At 36.5% G+C, this 22681-nt stretch overlaps 1 protein-coding gene across 2 annotated transcripts in view; it reads left to right on the top strand.

Moving 5' to 3' along the window:
* Window positions 1-22681, top strand: part of LOC111143035 (potassium voltage-gated channel subfamily H member 7) — a 488043-nt gene that overhangs the window by 276368 nt on the left and 188994 nt on the right. The window lies entirely within an intron of this gene.

Below are 22681 nucleotides of genomic sequence, written 5' to 3'. Positions count from 1 at the left end.
CAGTGGTTTCAAAGGACAGGTTGCAGATCTATACAGGTATGATACTGCAAAGGATCTGTATCAGATGGGAAGCATACTATTTTTTTTTTAATGACAGCTTTATTGACTCATTAGTGTCCTATTCTTTTTTTTTTAAAGATTTTATTTATTTATTTGACAGAGATCACAAGTAGGCAGAGAGGCAGGAAGAGAGAGAGAGGAGGAAACAGACTCCCTGCTGAGCAGAGACCCAATGTGGGGCTCGATCCCAGAATCCTGGAATCATAACCTGAGCTGAAGGCAGAGGCTTTAACCCACTGAGCCACCCAGGTGCCCCTAGTGTCCTGTTCTTATTGCTGGTGTTGTTCCAGCCAAACAAGACCAGCCATCATATTACATTACTGGTATTTGTTTCGATTACGTTGTTTTTGTTGTTCTGTGTGTTTTATTTGTAAATATATTTTAGCTGTAAATGTGTTAAGAGCTGTGGACATTTGAAATTAATTTTGAATTTTATGGCTTCATATGTTTTCCATACTGTTATAATAAAATTATTTTAGGTCTACTGGAAGGTTCACAAGATTTTTTTTTCTTTGCTTATTTAAAAACAAGTATATTAGTAATAGTTGAGAAACTTGGTTTAACATTATACTTAATAACTAGATCAAGTATAACAAGATGATAGTTTAGAGTGACCTTTAACCTTTTTAAGCTTTATGCTAACAAAATTATTCTGAGGAAAATGTAGCTATGTCCTAAAATATGACTGTGATATTTTGCTGTGTTCAGAAAAAATAGTTTTTACTACTTGTAACATGTTATGAAAGTATATCTAAATTTCTTTCCTCACAGAAAGCATGATGAAAATCCCAGCCTCTTTATAAGAAATTTATATTCTTTTTTCATCAAGCAAATACCCAGCCTGTCTTTGCTGCTAACCATCTGGTCACCTACCTGAAGCATCTATAGATTTGGGAAATGAAAATTTCTCTAAATATATAGTAACTAATTATAAGCAATTTATAGCTATTAGTCAGTCAGATTTATTTAAATAGTTAGGTTGCTTTAAAAATTCAAAACTACAATCAGGGATGCAATTTTGAGATTTAGCATTTACCACAGAAGTTGTCTCCATTGTCCATGCCAAAAATAGATAATAAATATCTCACTTTTAAGCAACTAAAATGTAACATTTAAAATGCTTCTCGGTGTGGGAAGATTTATGAGCAAGTAATTATAGCAAACTCTCATTGAGTTTGTTGGTTTTACTTCCTCAGCGCAGGTGTCACCTAATCTCATCCAAGGCAATGATCATAGAACAATGTCACTCACTCTCTTTGATCTGAGGAAGAAAATGAGGTTTGGAGAGGCCTCACGTGTCAGGTTGTGCCTGATCACTTGGCTGAGTTGTATCTAAGCCAGGACCCCTCATTCTGGGTCCAGTATAACAGTTTTTATCATCATTTGGAATGCTATACTCGAAATCCAAGAAGGAAATGATAGTATCTGTCCCCAGAGCATGCACACCAATGGTCTCAAGGCTGCCAAGGCAGTTGTGGGGCCTGGGGACAGAGAGTGTGACTCAGCAAAACCCCCTTCGGAGGCCTGGCTTCAAAGCTGAGTCACTGAAAATGAGATTGTAGGGTGTTGTGTGTCCATGACCTTGTCCCACCAGGAAGAGGGCAGAAAGCCTCAACCAAATTGAAATAGGGAAGTTTCTCTAAGGAGGCTTCCTGCCAGTCTTAAGGTGATTATTTTATGCTTTATCCCTGCTAATCCTTACTAAAGAGTTAAATGCTAAAATGCCACACTATATAGAAGAGTTTGAGGTAACACTTCTCAGGTTCATTATTTTAATAAGGGACTCCAGAAGACCTTCTTCAATCTTAAAAAAGAATGCCAGGCTGTTTAGGGCAGCAGATGTCAGCCTGACCTCCTCCCGAACCAAACCACGTGGGCATCTAACTACTTGCGAGGCCAAATAGAGTCTTACATCCTATCCAGGCAGAGATTATCTTGACCTTTCAGAATCACCTTTCTCATAAATCTCACTGCAAAGGTCATGATTGTGCAACCGAGCTTATCCAGCCCTGTTTAAACAGCCCTTCGGTTTATCAAGCCCGTTTTGCTTTGCAAGCTGGCTTGTACACAGAGACCTCCCCAGTCATCCCATCAGATGCTGTGCTTATCATCTTCAAATGAGAAGCATGAAGGGGAGCAAGAGAGAGTCCAACTCAGCAGATGATTCTTACACAACCAGTGCCTCATCACTGCTTTTCACTTCTCAGGTCAGGTCGGTCCCTTTGTAATGCAAACATTTGAGGCATCTCTCTGGATCACTGCAGTTTTCTTAATTATAAATCAAACCAAATTCAGGCAGTTAAGACACATGACGTTACTTCTGGCATTTGGTATTATATTTTCCCCAATGATTACAAATATGACTCAAAATAAATATTAACTTTTAATCAGTCTATTAACCTAACAAGATACCAACATGTAAAATTAAGTTTGTATCTTGAGGAAAAAAATCTGTATTCAAATATACTTTAAAAAAAAAAACAAAACACCCTAAAAGAGTCACAGTAAAACAAAAGGTAATTTTCCATGGTTAGAAAGGACAAGCAAAGGATATGACCTGCAATGACTCTTCTTACAAGGCAGAGAATAAGCACTCACCTCTGAAAGAATGTGCCCCGAATACCTTGGTAATGGATATAATAAAACAATGATTCTATTTTTGCTAAGCTGTTATGGTAGTGATCGTTGTATTGTTCAGTCATTCATATATTTCGTGCCTTTCTGAATATAGAGTACCATTGTTGTTTGATTTATTAAAGTCTCTTCCATACTTATGGGTACAAAAAAAGCAATTAGCAAAGTGAGTTGTCCAGTATCCTATGCTTGGAAGGGAATTTAAAAAACAAAAACAAAATAGGTTTTAAAGTTTAGGTTCATTTTGTCTATTGACTTTAATCTGTCATAAATAGAGAACCCTATTATTTGAAATCGAAGTGGAAGTTCTTCTGCTTTTTAATTAGGAACATATTGAGGAACGTACCAAATTTCAGTTGTCTGAAGCCTGCTACCATTACCCATCATGGTCACTCCAAATTCTTTACAATTTTAATTTTTCCCCTGACTTTGATTCTAGTGAAGCAATATCAGAAACAGTCCATGGCTCTCATTGTGCATAGCCAATAAAAATAATTCCACCATTTTTCAAAAATCTGTTAGTCTCACCCTCTCCTTTCTCTATAAGAATATCACCCAGAAATTTAAAAAAAAAAAAAAAAAAGAATATCACCTGGACCTCTCGACATCCTGAGATCATTTTTGTATAAGGAGCTTAGAGATTTCTCTACCTGCTCCTCAGTGCCCACAGGGGTACTCTGCTTGAAGCTATGTTCTCTGCTTTCTACCAAACCAAGCATTCCTCTCACTCTCTGGTGCCATTCTTTCAGAAAAGCTTCTTCCATGGTATCTCTGACTGTGATCTGGTTATCACTTCTCCTAGCAGGACCTCTTTTTCTCATCCAAGTCTTTCATTGTTCTTCCAGGATACATGATATTCAAGAGGGGACCTCCTTTCTACAGCAACACATGAAGTTCTTGTAATTAAAAATATGTTAATTGAGTTGCATAAATAAAACCCAAGTGAATTAAATTGACTTGAATGCAGTTGATTGGCCTATGATGGCAGGACTAGAATAGGATGCATACCTTGGTGCCGGACCCTTCTTCTTTGAAGCCTTTCCTACTTAGACTCTTACAGTGAGACTAAGTTTGTTTTTCTGAGGGGATAGCTACTTCCATGTTTTAGGTTTATTGAGACCCATTTTTATTCCAAAAAAATCACTCTTATGAAATGTTATATGTTCCTGAAGAATGGGAGCTGAGTCTTAATCATTTCTTGTAGACACCTGATAAAAAATGTGTGTGTGTGTGTGTGTGTGTGTGTGTGTGTGTGTGTGTGTGCCTGAAAATCAACGTACACTGTTTCTAAGTGATGGACATTTAACAGTGAACCATAAATAATATAAACAAGTTAGCACTGTCAGTTATAACTTACAAGTTATATATATAAATTCAGTTATAACTTAGAAAGGCCTTCCCAGCTCTGAGCTATGATATCTGCAATACAAGTCAGGAAAGGTGACAGAGTTGTATCTGAATATCTCCAAGAGAAGAGCCTGAAGTACATGTGACCCAAACTATAATAGCCAAGCCTGCTTTGAATGAAGGTAGGGAACTACTACATGAAAAGATAGCAACTCTTCATGAAATATATAAATAAATAAATATATATATATGTATATATTTCATACATATGTATTTCATACATACACACACACACACACACACACACACACACACATATTTCATCCACAAAGAACATCTTTAACTTTTCCATGAAGAATCATTTAAAAATCATTATCACAATATTTCATAAATAAGAAATCATTGTCTGTATGTAAATCTTTTCTTTTTCACAGTTCTATTTGCTAACCTTTCTGGAGAAAAAGTGTTTTCCCCCTATGTTTTCTCCCTATGATTAAATACTCTATCCACCCTGTACCTGACTTTGCTAGTGTTCCTCATTAAACGACAACCTCTGTGGCCATGATAAGATATACGGACTTTGGGGAAGGCTTACACATGTTTCATATGTGTCCGCTATGTGCGGGGTGAGCTGAACAGGGGCACTTTATCTACCAACATCCCTGAACTAGCTCCCCAGCTGTTTCACCGCACCAAGGACAAGAAGCCCTACAGGTTTCTGGGCTGCAGCCGATAATGTCACACACTAGGGAGATGAAAGCATCTCCAAGCTGCTCACTGAAACAGAGGAAAACAGAACTTTCATGTTGACACAGCAGAGGAACAGGAAGGGCATTACTGCCTTGGAAATGTGACTGCACTAGTTTTTTCCACACACTTCCATCTGCCAAGAAATACTGCATCTCCCTCTACAGGAAGTAAAGTTGAATGAACCCACACTTCCACACTTAGATGTTCTTTATTTACCATTGGGGAGTAGAGTGGTGGAAGCCCGCAAAGGAGCCAAGGGACCAGTTGAGTGTGAGTCTAGTTCACTTAAGTGGTGAGCTTCACGCTAGGGAAGCAGTGAAGTTCCCCTCCTGGCCCTATTCTCTCAGTCAGCACAAATAAGAAGTGGGTTGGCTATCTGTTTGAATAATTTATATGATTCTTAAGGATTCACATAGCCCTCATAAGCCTTATAAATGGCCCCAGGAAAAATCTGACATCTGTTTTTCTTCATGCTATGGCTAGATTGCACTAATAAATAGTATTGTTCTATTACCCAACCAGTCCAACTGTAGGTGTTCCAATAGATAAGCAGGCATATATAAACCTGAATGAAAACTTTATTTTGATTTTAGTAGAACTGAAAATAATAATTTGGTAAGATCATACTCATAGAAAGTCTGTTTGTTTCCCCAGTGATAGCAAAGGATGCTTATCAAGGGAAGTTGGTCCTATGTTCACACCCTGAAATCACTCTTCTCTTTTCCATTTGTAAATGGGTGTATTGCGACCCTCAGTTCCTATGCCATAAATGAAACAGCATGATCTCTCCGGGTGTGACGTTCAGAGTCAGCCCACAACAAATGTGTGAAGAAGGCAAAATACTTCAGTTTCTTCTTTCATTTTCAATTAACCAAGCTTCAGCCCTGGCTTCCTAAGGTCCTAGGTGCAGTGCCCTACCTTGTCTGTCATACTGGGGTTACTGAATTGACTTTGAGACACTGGCAGGAACCCAGACCTGGGGATCAGAAGACTTGGTTGTGTCACTAACTGCTTTGTCATATATTAGACATGTCCTTAATCTTTGTGAATTGGGAATAATAATACCTGCTTTACAGGGGCAAGACAAAGGCTTACAATATATACGTGGTAACACGCTTGAAAGCTTGAAGTACAAAATAAATATAAATATTTAAGTACCTTGAAATAGGGGCGCCTGGGTGGCTCAGTGGGTTAAAGCCTCTGCCTTCGGCTCAGGTAATAATCTCAGAGTCCTGGGATCGAGCCCCACATCGGGCTCTCTGCTCAGCAGGGAGCCTGCTTCCTCCTCTCTCTCTGCCTGCCTCTCTGCCTACTTGTAATCTCTGTCCGTCAAATAAATAAATAAAATCTTTAAAAAAAATTTTTTTAATAAATAAATAAATAAATAAATACCTTGAAATAACTTATACCAAATGGCTGGCCCAACAGATACTCCTTTACTAAAAAAGTTATTTTTCAGTGCACGTTATGTTCCGCTCTCCCCCTTTGCGACTGCCAGCTATTGTTTTCCAAAAATCAATCTGTTTTCCAAGAATCACACACATGCATATGCACACACACATCACTTGAAAAGGTTCTCTTGCTTCTTTGATTTGTGAAATTATTCTACCCAGAGACAAATTATTGTAGCCCAAATTGTAGATAATGAATATTCCCAGGGCAGGGTTACTTAACGACTGAATTTCTTCTCTCTAAGATATAAATAAGTAAAAACAGATGCTTTATGAGGATCAGTTTTCAAAAGAAAGAAAGGCCTAAAGGGAGAAGGGGTGCAAACTAGGCCCCAGGCAGGAGAGTAAAAAACATGCTCCCCTTCTTGATAATTTTGTGAAAATCTAGCCCACCCTTCCAAAAAACCACTTCTGCCTTTTGTTCTGGTCTGCTCTCAATCTTGATTCCACTTAGTGCTGGTGGATAATCTGAGTCAGCCCCAAATAAATCAGTGAAAAGGAATGGAGAAGAGACTATCCAATGAGTGGCATGCTTTAGAGATGCCATCAGAACACTTTTTTTGTGGAAAATGACCCGAATCACTGCAGGTGCATTTACCTTAGGTACGTATTACAGCATAAGGACTTGTCTCAATATTCCTTGGAACAAAAGGGCATGGCATCCTAGTGGAAAAATCATAGATTAGGCAGACTTGGAATCATAGTTCAGCCACTTAGGAGCTCTATGACCTTGGGCAGGTGATTTAATATGGTTAGGCTCTGTCTCTTCAATTGCAAAATGGAAATAACAATGCCTACGTGGAAAGAATGTGACACTGGTAATATAAATACATGAAGGGCTTTGTTTTTGTTTATGCTTTTGTTTTTCACTTATTTGATAGGTAACTTGCAGAAAATTATGGAAAACAAGCCTTTTAGATAAAATTGTACTACTTTAATAAGGATTAGACAATTCCACTCTGCGGAGGAAAAAAAAAATGGTGGTCTATGTTAATAATGGGCTTTTCCGGTTTATAAAATACTCCTCCTAAAACTCTTTCTCATCTAAGGTAATAAAACACTGTGAGGAAAGCAAAAGATTATATTCTCTCAGTTTTACAGAAGTAACTGAAATTAATTTAACTGCCTTGGCCAAAATTTCAGAAAAACTTGTATGAATGGGGAAGGTAGGTCCAAAACCCAAAGCTCATGGCTTTTTTTTTTTTTCAACCTTAAATAAGTTTATTTTTTTTAATTTTTTATTTCTTTTCAGCGTAACAGTATTCATTGTTTTTGCACCACACCCAGTGCTCCATGCAATCCGTGCCCTCTCCAATACCCACCACCTGGTTCCCCCAACCTGCCACCCCCCGCCCCTTCAAAACCCTCAGATTGTTTTTCAGAGTCCATAGTCTCTCATTGTTCACCTCCCCTTCCAGTTTCCCTCAACTCCCTTCTCCTCTCCATCTCCCCTTGTCCTCCATGCTATTTGTTATGCTTCACAAATAAGTGAAACCATATGATAATTGACTCTCTCTGCTTGACTTATTTCACTCAGCATAATCTCTTCCAGTCCTGTCCATGTTGCTACAAAAGTTGGGTATTCATCCTTTCTGATGCAGGCATAATACTCCATAGTGTATATGGACCACATCTTCCTTATCCATTTGTCCGTTGAAGGGCATCTTGGTTCTTTCCACAGTTTGGTGACCGTGGCCATTGCTGCTATAAACATTGGGGTACAGATGGCCCTTCTTTTCACTACATCTGTATCTTTGGGGTAAATACCCAGTAGTGCAATTGCAGGGTCATAGGGAAGCTCTATTTTTAATTTCTTGAGGAATCTCCATACTGTTTTCCAAAGTGGCTGCACCAACTTGCATTCCCACAAACAGTGTAAGAGGGTTCCCTTTTCTCCACATCCTCTCCAAGACCCACCATTCTTTTTGCCATTTGATGCAAGCTTCCAGAGAAGTTGCTGGAGCAGCAAACTTTGCAACTTCTTCAGTTTCCTTAATATATGACTCCCCCTGTTCTCTTCCCTACTTATGGAATTAAAGATATTAATATAATTTTATGTGGCCCCCCCTAAGTGAGGGAACATGAAGACAGAAATTGCAGAAATAGCAGTAAAGGTAAAATGGAAGAGTGGTTGTTTGCTGTTCTAAGAAACAGATCCCATTAAAGAATAGGTTCCATTCCAAGTAGTTACCTGACTCCCTAAATCTTGGTAAGTTAGAACTAGAAGACATTTCATCTCTTTCTCACTATCCCCAAGCCCACAATTTCACAGAATGAGAAAATGAAAGCCAGAGCAATTACATAACTCATGTAAAGTTGCAAAGAAGTTATCGGAACAGCCATTTTTCTTGTCTTTCACTTCAAGAACTCCTAATCCTTACCCTCAGATAACGTTAGAATAAAAAGTTTAACAAACTGTTAGTAAAGTCGCAGGGAAAATTCCATGATAGAATTTAAATTATTCACATCAAATAAGTAAAAACAAACAAACAAACAAAACCAGTTATTTGGTGTGCAGCCATGATCTCTTTTTATGCAAAAAAAAAAAAAAAAAAAGATGTTGCTATTAGAAAAATGCACTTTTTCCAAATACAGACCTCTTCAAAACTGATGGGTTCAATTTTAAAATCAAACCCAAATTATGTGGTGCTCAAAGTTGTTTATGCATGGCAAAACCCCATTTCCTGCAAGTGAGTCAGCTTCTGAAAGATTGTTCATAATGCTTCAAGCACTGCAGACATATTTGGTTTAAATTAATTTTACAGTTCTATGGCTAACTGAGAAGGTCCAGTGTAAAATATCTCCATGAGCTAGGTTTGGAATTTTTTAACCAAAATAGTGATTTAGTTTGTTTAAAGTTTGTATGTGAGTTATGTGTATTTATTTATTTTTGTATAATTATTTCTCACAGTTCAACTCACATAAGCATAAACTCCTTAGTTCCAAGGTAAAATATTGTATTCCCAATTATTTCACAAATAAATGCTCGTGTTTAAAAAAGACAAAAGAAAGCACTTGGAAAGGCCTCGGATGTAGGCAGTGGTATTACATGCAGAAGAAGAAAGGCGGATACTAGCGGCCAGAACTGGGAATTGTATTCCCTGGGAAAGTCAGTCTCTTGAGTGGCAGCTCTAGCTGCTGATACTGGGAGAAAGTCTGGTCCCAAATGACTGTGACATGCAGGAAGCATGGCTCTAGGCACGAGCTGGCTGTCCAGAATGTTACTGAGCATGAGGAGATCCAACAGAGGTTAAGAGGATCACTCCACAGGCAGCACAAGACGGTGTCAGGAATTCAGGTAGGTAGGTGGGCACTCGGTCCCAGGAAAATCTGTTTACAAATAGCAGAGATCCAGACAACAGACAGAGGTAGAATTTCCCCATGGGAGACTATCTAACAGAGTAGAAACCAAAGCAAATTACAAAGGCTGGGATTCAGACAAGAAAGCAAGAGTAGAGTAAATATGGAAGGGAGCCAGGGTTGAGGAATAAGGCAGAAAGCCAGTTATTCTACGGAACTTCAAGGTCAGGAGCAAACTAACAGCAGGTGTGATTTGATCCTGTGTCCCCAAATAGAAGGCTTTACATGCTCTAAAGCCTCCCACACACGGTCAGATTCCGAGCTCTAGGATCCTGGACTAAGCCTGCTTGCCAAGTGACTTAGCTGGAGAGGAGGAGGCTGGGCTGGACTGTGCAGAGTCGGTGCCTGGTATGAGCACTATATTTTGCCAATAACTGAAAAATCAAGGAAGTGAGAGCCTCAAATGCCCAATACTTCCATTGCTGTTTGATATCACACGCCGAGGACGGCTCATACGTTGTTTACCATTCTTATCTACCTGAACATTTAACATTCTACCTGAAAAAAATATTTGATCATGAGAAGAGACAAAAGTTAATGTTTTACTTTTGTAAACCAAACCTAGGAATATCATCCAGAGGAAAGAACATGGAACTTAGTGTCCAGAGGGCAGGCTTCAGGTCATGGACCTTCGGACCCTGGCTACAGTATTGCAACCACCACCCAGATTGGTTTTCATCATGTACACGCTGGCAGGATGAGTTTACAGGTTCATTTTGGCTCTAGCTTTCCATAGTTTTCTTCCAAAACTCCAAGGGATAAGCACCACTACAGTTTTCAGGGGTTTTTCTTCGAGACATGGGATTCATACACTGTACATGAAGGCTTAAATGAAAAACAAAACAAACAAACAAAAAAGTACTCTGCCCTCAGTAGCTTCTGAAAGTCATTACCATCTAATAAGTAGATAGCTTACCTTTCAAGTGCATTCATACAACTGTATTAAGAGATCATAATAAAGGAACATTACAGTTCTATTAAGCCAGTTCTCTAACATGTGTATGACTGAGATTTTGTTCCTCTATTTTTGTTTTATAAAAAGAAGAAATTAAGACTTTTAGAAAAGAAAACTATGCTACAGTTAAAGAAAGACAATGAAAGCTCTGAAGTAATGAGTTGACAGGCTCCTCTGTCAATTTGAAGAATGACGAATGAAAAGTCAGAACTATAGCCCATGCCTTCAAGCAGCTACATTTTTATTGTATTAAACATTCACTTTTATTACTCTTCAGTGTATGTAGTTTGTAATATCCAAAAAAAAAAATATTCATGCCACAGACATAAAAAAATACACCTGTCTTTTTACACTTGTTCAGTGGGGAGTCAGTGAATTATGTGACTAAAGAAAATTAGATACCAATATTTAAGTTCAAATTCTTAAAAATGTCTACCTGCTTAAGAGAGAGAAGTTTTTGCTAATTTGAATAAATGAAAATTTATGATTCACAAATATGCTTATTCTTCTTTTTTTATAAAATATTCATAATTTATATAACAGCCCATCTTCATAGGCATTTGTTCCCAGTGAGTATATAGAGCAATGTACTTGCATATGTATTAAACTAGGATACAAATATCTCTCTACATTTTCCTTAAAAAGTTGAAACATAGAAGTTGCCTGCCAGTTAAATAGAAAGCAATATTTATATAAAACAGTCAAGTAATCCTACTGAGCATGGTCACATGTTGAATAGTTCTTCCAAAGCGGGACCCAGAATAGTTTTGCTCATCTTAATTTAGATTTATACAAAACAAACAAAAAGTAAATAAATAAAGGTAACAAATACTTTATCTATCTAGTGGGCTGAAGTTGGTAATCTCATTTATATATATATTAAAGTCATAAACACTTTACAACATTTCTGGGACCATATCATCAATAAATGAAATTTTGGTAAATTCCCAAGCAATGTAACTGTATAGCTTTGTGACTTTCTAAGGTATTTCAGCTGAAATCTCTGCATGGAGTTTTTCCTGTATATAACTACATTATTAATAGTCCCTTCATGAAACTGAAGTTTTCATTCATTCTGGTATGTATTTCTTCAGGAAATGTTTAGGTCCCCTTTTTCAAGGACTGGGGGACTACATATTGACCCAATAAAGAGGAATGAGCTATTATTCCTACCCATGAGAGTCTCTCACCTGGTCGGTTGGATGTCAGAATTCCTCTATCCTCCATCACAATAGCCCTTTGACCTTTCTGTACGTGATACCATTAAGATACTTAATTTATGTAATTTTCCCCCTAGCATTTCATGGCAATTCTTGAAGGGATTAGTTTCAGGGTATATTGAGATCTAATCTGAAAAATTTTAGACTGTATTTTATTTTCTTGAGAGTTACTTTCAGAGCATTAAGTGATGGCCTATTTTTAAATTATACCTGTATTTATTCCATGTGCACAATATCTGAGAAAAACTATAAAGATACTTTAAGAAACCAAAAAAAATATTTCTAAAAAAAGATAAGCATCTTTTATGCTATTTGAGCTCCATTTGCATTTGATTCTCTTTACAATGATTTTCATTAAACCCTAAAAAATTATTTTCTCTCACTACTTTCTCACTAGAATTCTTTCTTTTACATATTTCTCATATATCTTTGGATTTTCTTCTTATTTCTACTGTATCTAAGCTCTAACTTCATTCTTTGAGCCATAGAATACATAAAACATTGAATCTGCTTATCACACAACCCAGTAATAAATTTGGAACAAAGAAAAAATGCTTATTAAAATGTCAGTTACCTTTGCTTCATTATATTTTTTCTGTTATTTACCTAACTAGAAATAGAAATGTTACAAAATGTTTAACATCTTAAAAGTTTTTGAATAATGACTCATTCTATCATACATGTATTTGTATTATCCAAATAATTTTTTCTTTAATTTTTTTAGTTTGAAAATTATTTGTGAAGGTTAGGCCTTATTGTAGCTAGTGAATTAAAATAGTAAAAAATGCCCTATAAAGCTTTTATTCTAGAGAAAAGAGATCAGCAATAGCAATAAATAAGCAACAAATAAATAAAGATTTCATTGCCATTAAACCAGCCATACAAGAAATGTTAAAGGGACTTTCTAAAACTGAAAATAAAGGGTGCTAATTAGTAATAAGAAAACTTATAAAGGGATAACTTTACACTTCATGGAACTAGAAAAAGAACAATTAAAAGCCCAAAGTTAGTAGAAAGAAGGAAATAACAAGGATTAGAACAGAAGTAAATGAAATAGAGACTAAAAAGATAATAGAGAAGATCGATGAAACTAAGAGTTGGTTCTTTGAAAAAATAAAATTAACAAACTTTCAGCTAGACTCACCAAGAAAAAAAGAGAGAAGGCTCAAATAAGTGAAATTAGAAATAAGTGTTACAGCTGATACCACAGAAATACAAAGAATCAAAGACACTACAATGAACAATTAAATACCAACAAATTGGACAACCTAAAAGAAATGGACAAATTCCTAGAAATATAAGATATTCCAAAAGTGAATCAGGAAGACATAGAAAATCCGGACAGAACAATTACTAGTAAGGAGATTGAATCAGTAATCAACCCTACCCCCACGCCCACCCCCACCACCAAAACAAAACAAAACAAAAAAACCAGGACCAGATGGTTTCACTGGTGAATTCTACCAAACATCCAAAGGAGAGCTAATAACAATCCTCCAACTCTTCCAAAAGAATTGAAGAGGGAACTCTTCCAAATTCATTTTATGAGGCTAGCACTATGTGACAAAAACAAACAAACAAACAAACAAAAAAACCACACACACACAACGATACCACAGGAAAAGAAAATTAGACCAATATCCCTAATGAAAATAGGTGCAACAATCCTTAGCAAAATATTAGCAAATGTAATTCACCAATACATTGAAAGTACCATAGACCATGATCTTAGGAATGAGAGGATGGCTCAACATCCATAGATCAATCAATGTGACATACCACATTAACAAAATGAAAAGTAAAATTCTTTTTTTTTAATTTATTTATTATTTTTATTTATTTATTTGACAGAGAGAGACCACAAGCAGGCAGAGAGGCAGGCAGAGAGAGAGGAAGGGAAGCAGGCTCCCTGCCGAGCAGAGAGCCCGACGCGGGACTCGATCCCAGGACCCTGAGATCATGACCCGAGCCGAAGGCAGAGGCCCAACCCACTGAGCCACCCAGGTGCCCCGAAAAGTAAAATTCTTATGATCACCTCAATAGACAGAGAAAAAGCATTTGACAAAATCCAACACCAATCTATGATTTAAAAAAAACAAAAAACAAAAAAAATCTTTAAACAAAGTGGGTATAGATGGTATGTACCTCAACATAATAAAGGCCATATATGACAAACCCACAGCTAACATCATCCTTAATGGTGAAAAGCTGAAAGTCTTTAAGATCTGAAACAAGATAAGGATGTTACCCTCACTTCTATTCAACATAGTGTTGGAAGTCCTAGCCAGAGCAATTAGTCAAGAAAAAGAAATAAAGGCATCTAAATTGGAAATAAAGAAATAAAACTATCATTATTTTCAGATGACAAGATATATATAGAAAATCCTAAAAATTCCATCAAAAAGCTATTGAGACAAATAAAAATGTTCATTCAAGTTGCAGTGTACAAAATCACAAAAACACAAAGATATGTTGCATACACACTAATAGTAAACTATCAGAAACAAAAATAAAGAAAACCATCCCATTTATAATTGCATCAAAAAGAATAAAATACCAGGAATAAATCTAACTAAGAAGGCGAAGGATGTGTATATTGCAAACTAGAAGACATTTGTGAAAGAAATTGAAGACACAAATAGAAAGATACTCCATGCTCACAGATTGAAAGAGCCAGTGTTGTCAAAATGTTCTTACTGTGCAAAGCAATCTACAGATTCAATGCAATCCCTATCAGAATTTCAACAGCATTTTTTCAAAGACATAGACCAAATAATCCTAAAATCTGTATGGAACCACAAAATACCCTGAATAGCCAAAGCCATCTTGAGAAAGAACAAAGTTGAGGCATCATAGTCTCTGATGTCAAACTATATTACAAAGCTATACTAATTAAAACAGAATGATAATGGAATAAGAACACACACAAGGATCAATGGAACAGATTAAGGAACTCAGGAATGAACCCTTGCATATAAGGTCAACTAATTTACAACAGAGGAGCCAAGAACATACAATGGGGAAAAGAAAGTCTCTTCACTAAATGACTCTGGGAAAACTGGAAAGCCACATGCCAAATAATGAGACTCAATCACTGTATTACACCATATACAAAAATAAACTCAAAATAGATAAAGACTTGAATGTAAGACCTGAAACCATAAAACTCCTAGAAGAAAACAGGCAGTGAATTCTCTGGCATAGATCTTGATGATGATATTTAAATCTGATACCAAAAGCAAAAATAACAAAAGTAAAAATAAATAAGTGGGATTACATCATTCTAAAAAATCTTCTGCACAGCAACAGAAACCATCAACAAAATGAAAAGTCAGTCTATGAATGGAAGACAATATTTGCAAATCATATATCTGATAAGGAGCTAATCCAAAATATATAAAAAACTTCTACAATCCAACAATGAAGAAACAAATAATCCAATTAAAATAAGCAGAAGATCTGAATAGAAATTTTTCCAAAGTAGACATACATATGATTAACAGGTACATAAAAGGATGCTCCACATCATTAATCATCAGAGATATGCAAATCAAAACCACAATAAGCTGTCACCTACACATGTCAGAATGGCTATTATCAAAAAGACAGGAAATAACAAATGTTGATGAGTTGTGGAGAAAAGTGAACTCTTCTGCCTGTGCTGTTGGTGAGAATGTTAATTGGTGCAGCCGCTGTGGAAAACAGCAGGGAAATACCTAAAAAAATTAAAAATAGAGCTACCCTATAATCCAGTAATTTCACTTCTGTGCATTTATTCCAAGAAAATTAAAACACTAACATGAAAATATATATGCATCTCATGTTCAGCAACATTATTTACAATATGGAACATGGAAACAAGCTAAGTGTCCATTGATGGGTGAATGAATGAAGAAATAGTGCAATATATATATACAATGGAATGTTATTCAGCCATAAAAAAGAATGAAGTCTTTCCACTTATGACAACATGAATGGACCTCAAGGACATTATGCTAAGTAAAATAAGTCAGACAAAGAAAGTCAAATACTGTCTGATCTCTCTCATGTGTGGAATCTGAAAAAAAGGGGGCTCACATATTAAAAAACAAAAATACGAAAATAAATTTTAAAAATTTGTATTACAGATTTCTGACACAACTTCATGAAGGGAATGGGGGGTAAAATTTACCTAAGTAACATAAGAAATTAGTGGAAACTGTAAGAATAATGAATAAAGGAATAATACCAAAGCACTGTACTATAGTTTAAAAAGTTATTTCCCGTGGAAGTGCAGGTTAACAATTCTTATACCACTATACCTGTATACTGGGGTTGAGCAAATAAGCAAATAGAAAAATGGATAGTGGTAAAAAAAAAATGGATAAAATTTTAAATGAAATAGAAATAAGTAGGGGCACCTTGTGGCTCAGTCAGTTAAGCGTCTGCCTCTGGCTCAGGTCGTAATCCCAGGGGCCTGGAATAGAGCCCCACCTTTGGATCCATGCTGAGCAAGGAGCCTGCTTCTCTCTCCCCTCCTCGAGTGTGCTCTCTCTCACCATTTCTGCCTCTCTCAAATAAATAAATAAAATCTTTTTTAAAAATTACACCATTGACATGTCATCAATAAACTCTACCTTTCAAATGCCTGAACCCTCGTATCCTCATCCAAATCCTGACCAAATCTTGCTCATCTTTTGGGACGAGGCTCCCCAGAGACTATTTGAAAAATAATGTCACTTCTGATACTTATCTACCTTGTAAAATTGATTCACTTTCCCTTTGGGTACCCTTGTGTTCAGTACATAATTCTCTTAGAGTTGCTAAAACAAAAATATTACACTTTGGCATATACAGATTTAATCTCTCCCTGACCCTCAGCTTTGCTCACCAGAATGAAAGCCCCATAAAGGCAATTACTCTGTCTTATTTGTCTTGGCAGCTTCAAGCAAAGTATCTGGTCTTTATTAGATGGTTAATAAGTGTCTGCTTAAATGAATAATGAATTAATGTTGTTTTCATAACATGGTAAATTATTTTTCCTTCCTTGTACTTAATGATCATATTTTTAAGCCAACCAGTTCAATTAAGACAGGTAGTTTGTGTCAGTAGTATAGGCCATATGGAACTGAGTTTGTGAGGAAGCCTCATTCTAATCTTGTTATGAATAAATGAACTTTAAATAATGATGAAGCTTTTATTGAACACCTGCAAGTCCCCAAATATTATGATCTGCCTAAATAAAATTGGACTAGAATAATGTAACCATTCTTTTTTTTTCTTTTTATTTTATTTTTTTTCTTTTCAGTGTTCCAGAATTCATTGTTTATGCACCACACCAGTGCTCCCATGCAATACATGCCCTCCTTAATACCCACCACCAGGCTCATCCATCCCCCTACTCCACTCCCCTCCACAGTCTCTCATGGTTTGTCTCCCCCTCCAATTTCCCCCAACTCACTTCTCCTCTCCATCTCCCAATGTCCTCCGTGTTATTCCTTATGCTCCACAAGTAAGTGAAACCATATGATACTTGACTCTCTCTGCTTGACTTATTTCACTCAGCATAATCTCTTCCAGGCCTGTCCATGTTGATACAAAAGTTGTATCCTTTTTGATGGAGGCATAATATTCCATTGTATATATGGACCACATCTTCTTTATCCATTCATCTGTTGTAGGGCATCTTGGTTTTTCCACACTTTGGCGACTGTGGCCAATGCTGCTATGAACATTGGGGTACAGATGGTCCTTCTTTTCACTACATCTGTATCTTTGGGGTAAATACCCAGTAGAGCAATTGCAGGGTCATAGGGAAGCTCTATTTTTAATTACTTAAGGGATCTCCACACTGTTTTCCAAAGTGGCTGCACCAACTTGCATTCACACCAACAGTGTAAGAGGGTTCCTATTTCTCCACATCCTCTCCAGCACATGTTGTTTACTGTCTTGCTAATTTAGGCCATTCTAACTGCTGTAAGGTGATATCTCAGTGTGGTTTTTTATTTGAATCTCCCTGATGGTTAATGGTGATGAATATTTTTTCATGTGTCTGTCAGCCATTTGTATGTCTTCTTTGGTGAAGTGTCTGTCAAAAATAGATTTAGAAAAGACATAAACCCAGGTAGGTGTCCCAGCTATGAGGCTGGTGAACTCCATGAAATATGAGGGAAAGGAAAAACACAGAACGACAAACAAAGGTGCTTGTTTCAGAGGAAAGGTTTGGTGCTAGTAGATTCCCCAGAAGGCAGTGACCTCTTGGGTTGAATTCTTTCAGACTTTCAGGTCTCTATCTGAGCATTAACATGGCAGGACATGGTTTCCAGAAAAAATGAAAATGACTTGTAAATGTCTTAAAGCAATACATGATAAGTTAGTATTTAAGTATTTAATACGCAGCACTTTTATAACCATTATTTTATTTATTCCCAGGACAACCCTTTATTATTTCATGCTTTATAAATGGTGAAGCAAATGTACAAAAGCTCAGTAATTTGGCCAGGGTCAGAATAAAGAAGCTAATATTTGAATCTGATGTCAGGACATTCCAAACCCCTCTCCTATTCCCAAACTTAAAATATAACAGATGATGAAATTTCAAAAATACAGTTTCAAATCCTTTGTAATGGGATCTTGGAAGATTAAGCACTGACTTCCGATTTGTAATGTCCTAGTGTGTTTAAAGTCGTAGAAGTAAGTATCCACTGTACACCATTGCTGTACACCACAAGTTTATTTAATGGGACACGTTGAAATCTCATACAGCAACATAACACTGACTTTTTCCTTTCCCGTCTTACTTTGCCATTCAGTAAAAATTGTCAGCCTTTGATGCTTATCATGTTGTATGCTACTAGTTTTCCTAACATTTATATGTAAAGCATATTATATCCTAGTGGGGGGATATACTAAATAATGAAATCTCTTTAAATAGCCTATGTTTTCTAACTTACATAAATGGAGATATTTCCTAGGGCTAGTGAGTTTTTGGTCTCTTTCAAACAAAGTAATCTATTTGCATATGTTACTTAAACAACTGATGATCAGGAAGAAATATGCTACTCCAGTCTAAGCATTGTGTAGAGAAAAAAAATACCATGGCAACTGAAGGAGGCTGAAAATCATTACTCATTCCTAGGGGCAATATTTAGATATGGGTAACAGGAATTATGCCAGCCTAGCAGATGGGCATATTGAAGCCCTTACTTATTGGTATGAAATATTAATAGTGAGGGCATGATTCCAGGCTGAGAACATAAAAACAAATTACTTTGGAGGGTAAGGGGATAGGCCATCACTAATCCATCGCTGAGTTGAATTAGCCTTCAGAAATAAAAAATGGCTCTGAATCACATGTCTAACTTAATGCTAAACTTACTTTAACCAGGTGGGGTTTGGAGAAACTATGGAAAGCTATTATGAATTTTCTAAGCTTATGAAATATGGGGCAAAGAGTTTGATGCAGAAGATATATGGAGCTAAGGGAGCTAAAAATGAACAGAATGTTGATCTACCCTTTAATGAACCTCAGAAGTATAATCATGTTGTAATTTTACAGATGCAAAAATATTGTGTTGTACTTCCTTAATCCTAAACCAATAATCCTCTCATCCTTAATGTTACAAAGAATTAGTGGTCAAGGTCACTCATAAAAATAATAGGGGAAATAACCTGTATAGATGTCTCTTTAAATTTACCATGAGAGGTCTTCCCAAGGTTTGCTAAGAAAGAAAAGCTGAACAGATCAATTGTATAGCAATTTTAAGAGTTAGTGAATTCTCTTTCACCTCTCTGGACCTCAATTTCCTCAGGAGTGCAATGCTTGCATTATGTTAGCAGAGCTAAGAAAATTCATTGAGAAGAATTCTGCAAATATAACACTCCCAAGGTCTGTGCTAATGCTTTTAAGGGGAACTCAGTACCTGTGAAATTTCTGCCTTGTTCCTCAACCTTGGTCATACCATTTAAACTCTCTGGCTCATATCTGTAAATTAGGTAGAAAAAAATGCAGGTCTTAACCATGTTACACAGAGATTTCAGAATGAGAGATTTTAAAAAAAAAAGGAAAAGTAGAAATGTAGATAGAAAAACAGGATCAAGGAAGCAACACAAATGTGATAATAATTGTTTTTAAATTAATTATGTGTGGGAAGGATATAGAAGAAAAACACATGTATGTTTTAAGTTTTGGAAGAAGAATTTTGAGTTTCACTAATTTACTACTATTAGTGAATGAATGCCCAATGAAAGCTTTGTTTTAGACACATTTTAAGCTTCTGATAAAGAGTAGCTGTGAGTTTTATTATAAAAACATATATCTTAAATAATCCCACAATAAATCATTGTAAATTCCAGGCACAGGAGAATGTTAAGGAAAAAAAGAACTTTTTCTCTTACACAAAAAAAAAATCCCTTTTTGTGTGTGTGTAAATTGGCAGATTAATAGATTCAGACACTGTCTATAACCGTAAGGAGACAATGCTATGAAGTCACTTCTTACTACTGAAAATGGTCTTACAGCAAACTCTAATTATTTGCTTTTATTCAACAGTCAATATGCTGGATTAGTTTTTCATTCTGCACTTTACAAACTTTGAACTCAATTTTCCTTTCATGCTTTTAAAGAATAGTAGATAGTTAAAGCTGGAAATTTAAGGATATAATGCAAGAAGTCATTGAATTGTTACAAGGGCATTCTTAGACAGATTCCATCCTAGATATATTATCGGCTAAAAAAAAAAAAAGCATAATGGTATTCTAGGCCATGCAAATAAAACCACCACTGAAGTAGGGGTGTGTGTGTGTGTGTGTGTGTGTGTGTGTGTGCGCGCGCGCGCACGCATGCACTTGAGTGTATGTGCATGCACACACAGATTTCCATATTGTGTTAATCAAGAAATAGGGTACAAAATGGAGTAATTCACGTGTAAATGCCCACATACCTTAGAACGCTAATCAATTGTTGCTTACTAAGTAGTACAGTTCATATATTCAACACTTTCATATTAGTCATTATATGATTCCATGCTGAACATTACCCACAAGGGACCTAGTATTAGCTGAGTTCTCAGATGAAGAAAGCAACTTTCTTCAGATAATATGAGGCAAAGATCAAACTCAAAACCTTGGCAGTTGTCCCTGCCTGGGAAATGCTTATTACTGCACATTTAAACTCAGAGAATATGCCATCTTTCATTTAGTGGCAGTCACTTAAATTACAAGTGTCAAAAATAGTTACCTTATGGAAAGTGACCTTGTGTTTCTTAGTCAGCTAAGTGACAGTTTGAAGAAAGACCAAAACCTACTGTTATCCTCAAATGTTAGCAATAGCAGTAGGATCTCCACAAGGGCAAGCATTATTTCCTACTGCCATGGTCGTACCCAGCTATATGGCATAAATGTGACTACTCAACTTGATAATGGATTTTAGAAGAGCTGAGTTCATATTAGAACATTTAAATCAGACTTTGCCAAGGGGCCATGAATAGCAACGAGGACAAGACAAAGAAAGGAACACAGACATTGAAAAGTCAGTTTGCAAGATCCCATTACATTTGGGATTCCTAAGAAAGCTGCTTCTCTTTGATAGAGGCTACCCTTCTCTGACAACCTGGCAACATTCTGAACTTTCTCAAAGCCCAGCCTATGTGAGCAGGGCCCAGAGAGAGACAAGTTCGTCTCCCATGTTCCAACATCTGAGTTAAAGAACCAACCTTTTTTCCTTGGGTACCTAAAACTATTTGCTTATCCTTTGCTTACTTTGCAGTGGCCTCAACACATCCCAAAGCCTCTATTCAGCCAATGCAGAACACTACACAAGGCACTGTCTCCATCTAAGAGATACGCACAGTGTTCATAAGGCAGAATATGTACACAGAGAGGGACCTGTGTGCTTCACTGCCAGACCCATGTTTTTACCACTAAAGCCTGTCTAAATTACCCAGACTTTTAATTATATACAAGCAATACTTTAAAACAATATTCCACATTATAAATCAATAATAAGTTTTAATTAGGGTTTTGATTTTAAATTTTGTATACTGCATGGCAAAGGCAAAGTTTTCATTTTTACTTAAGAATAAAAAATTGGGGGCACCTGGGTGGCTCAGTGGGTTAAAGCCTCTGCCTTCGGCTCAGGTCATGATCCCAGGGTCCTGGGATCGAGCCCCGCATCGGGCTCTCTGCTCAGCAGGGAGCCTGCTTCCTCCTCTCTCTCTCTCTCTCTCTCTCTGCCTGCCTCTCTGCCTACTTGTAATCTCTGCCTGTCAAATAAAAAAAAAAAAAAAAAAAAAAAAAAAAAAAGAATAAAAAATTGCTTTAAAGAAAATGAGATGTTGATTCTTTTAAGCAAAAATTACAACTTTTGCTGTTACTTCATAGCAAAAGCAACAGCCACAGCAAAAATACGAATAGATGAAAATAAAGTGCTTAAAGGAAAAAGAAAAGGAAGAATACAAATTATATGTCATGAATTTTCAATACAAATTAGATGCCTAATTGTGATATTTCTAGAATATAAATAAAAATTACAGATCTGAGGGAAATCCACTATGGAGCAAAAATTTTGATGCTGTAAAATCCAAGTCAATGGAAAGAATTTTTCCAGATTATAAAACAAAAAAAGCTATTTGAAGTCTATGTTTTTTTTTTTAAGATTTTATTTATTTACTTGACAAAGAGATAAAGAGATCACAAGTAGACAGAGAGGCTGGCAGAGAGAGAGAGAGAGGGAAGCAGGCTCCCTGCTGAGTGGAGCCTGATGTGGGGCTCAATCCCAGGACCCTGGGATCACGACCTGAGCCGAAGGCAGAGGCTTAACCCACTGAGCCACCCAGGCGCCCCATCAAATCTATATTTTAAATGAAACTAGCTGACTACCCTGGTTCTGTATAAGAATCATTCCATTTCAACAACTAACACCCTTG

This window comes from Enhydra lutris, unplaced genomic scaffold (genome assembly GCF_002288905.1).
Source record: "Enhydra lutris kenyoni isolate GAN:26980312 unplaced genomic scaffold, ASM228890v2 scaffoldscaffold1, whole genome shotgun sequence".
Taxonomy (NCBI): Eukaryota; Metazoa; Chordata; class Mammalia; order Carnivora; family Mustelidae; genus Enhydra; species Enhydra lutris.
This window is presented reverse-complemented; position numbering and strand designations above follow the sequence as displayed.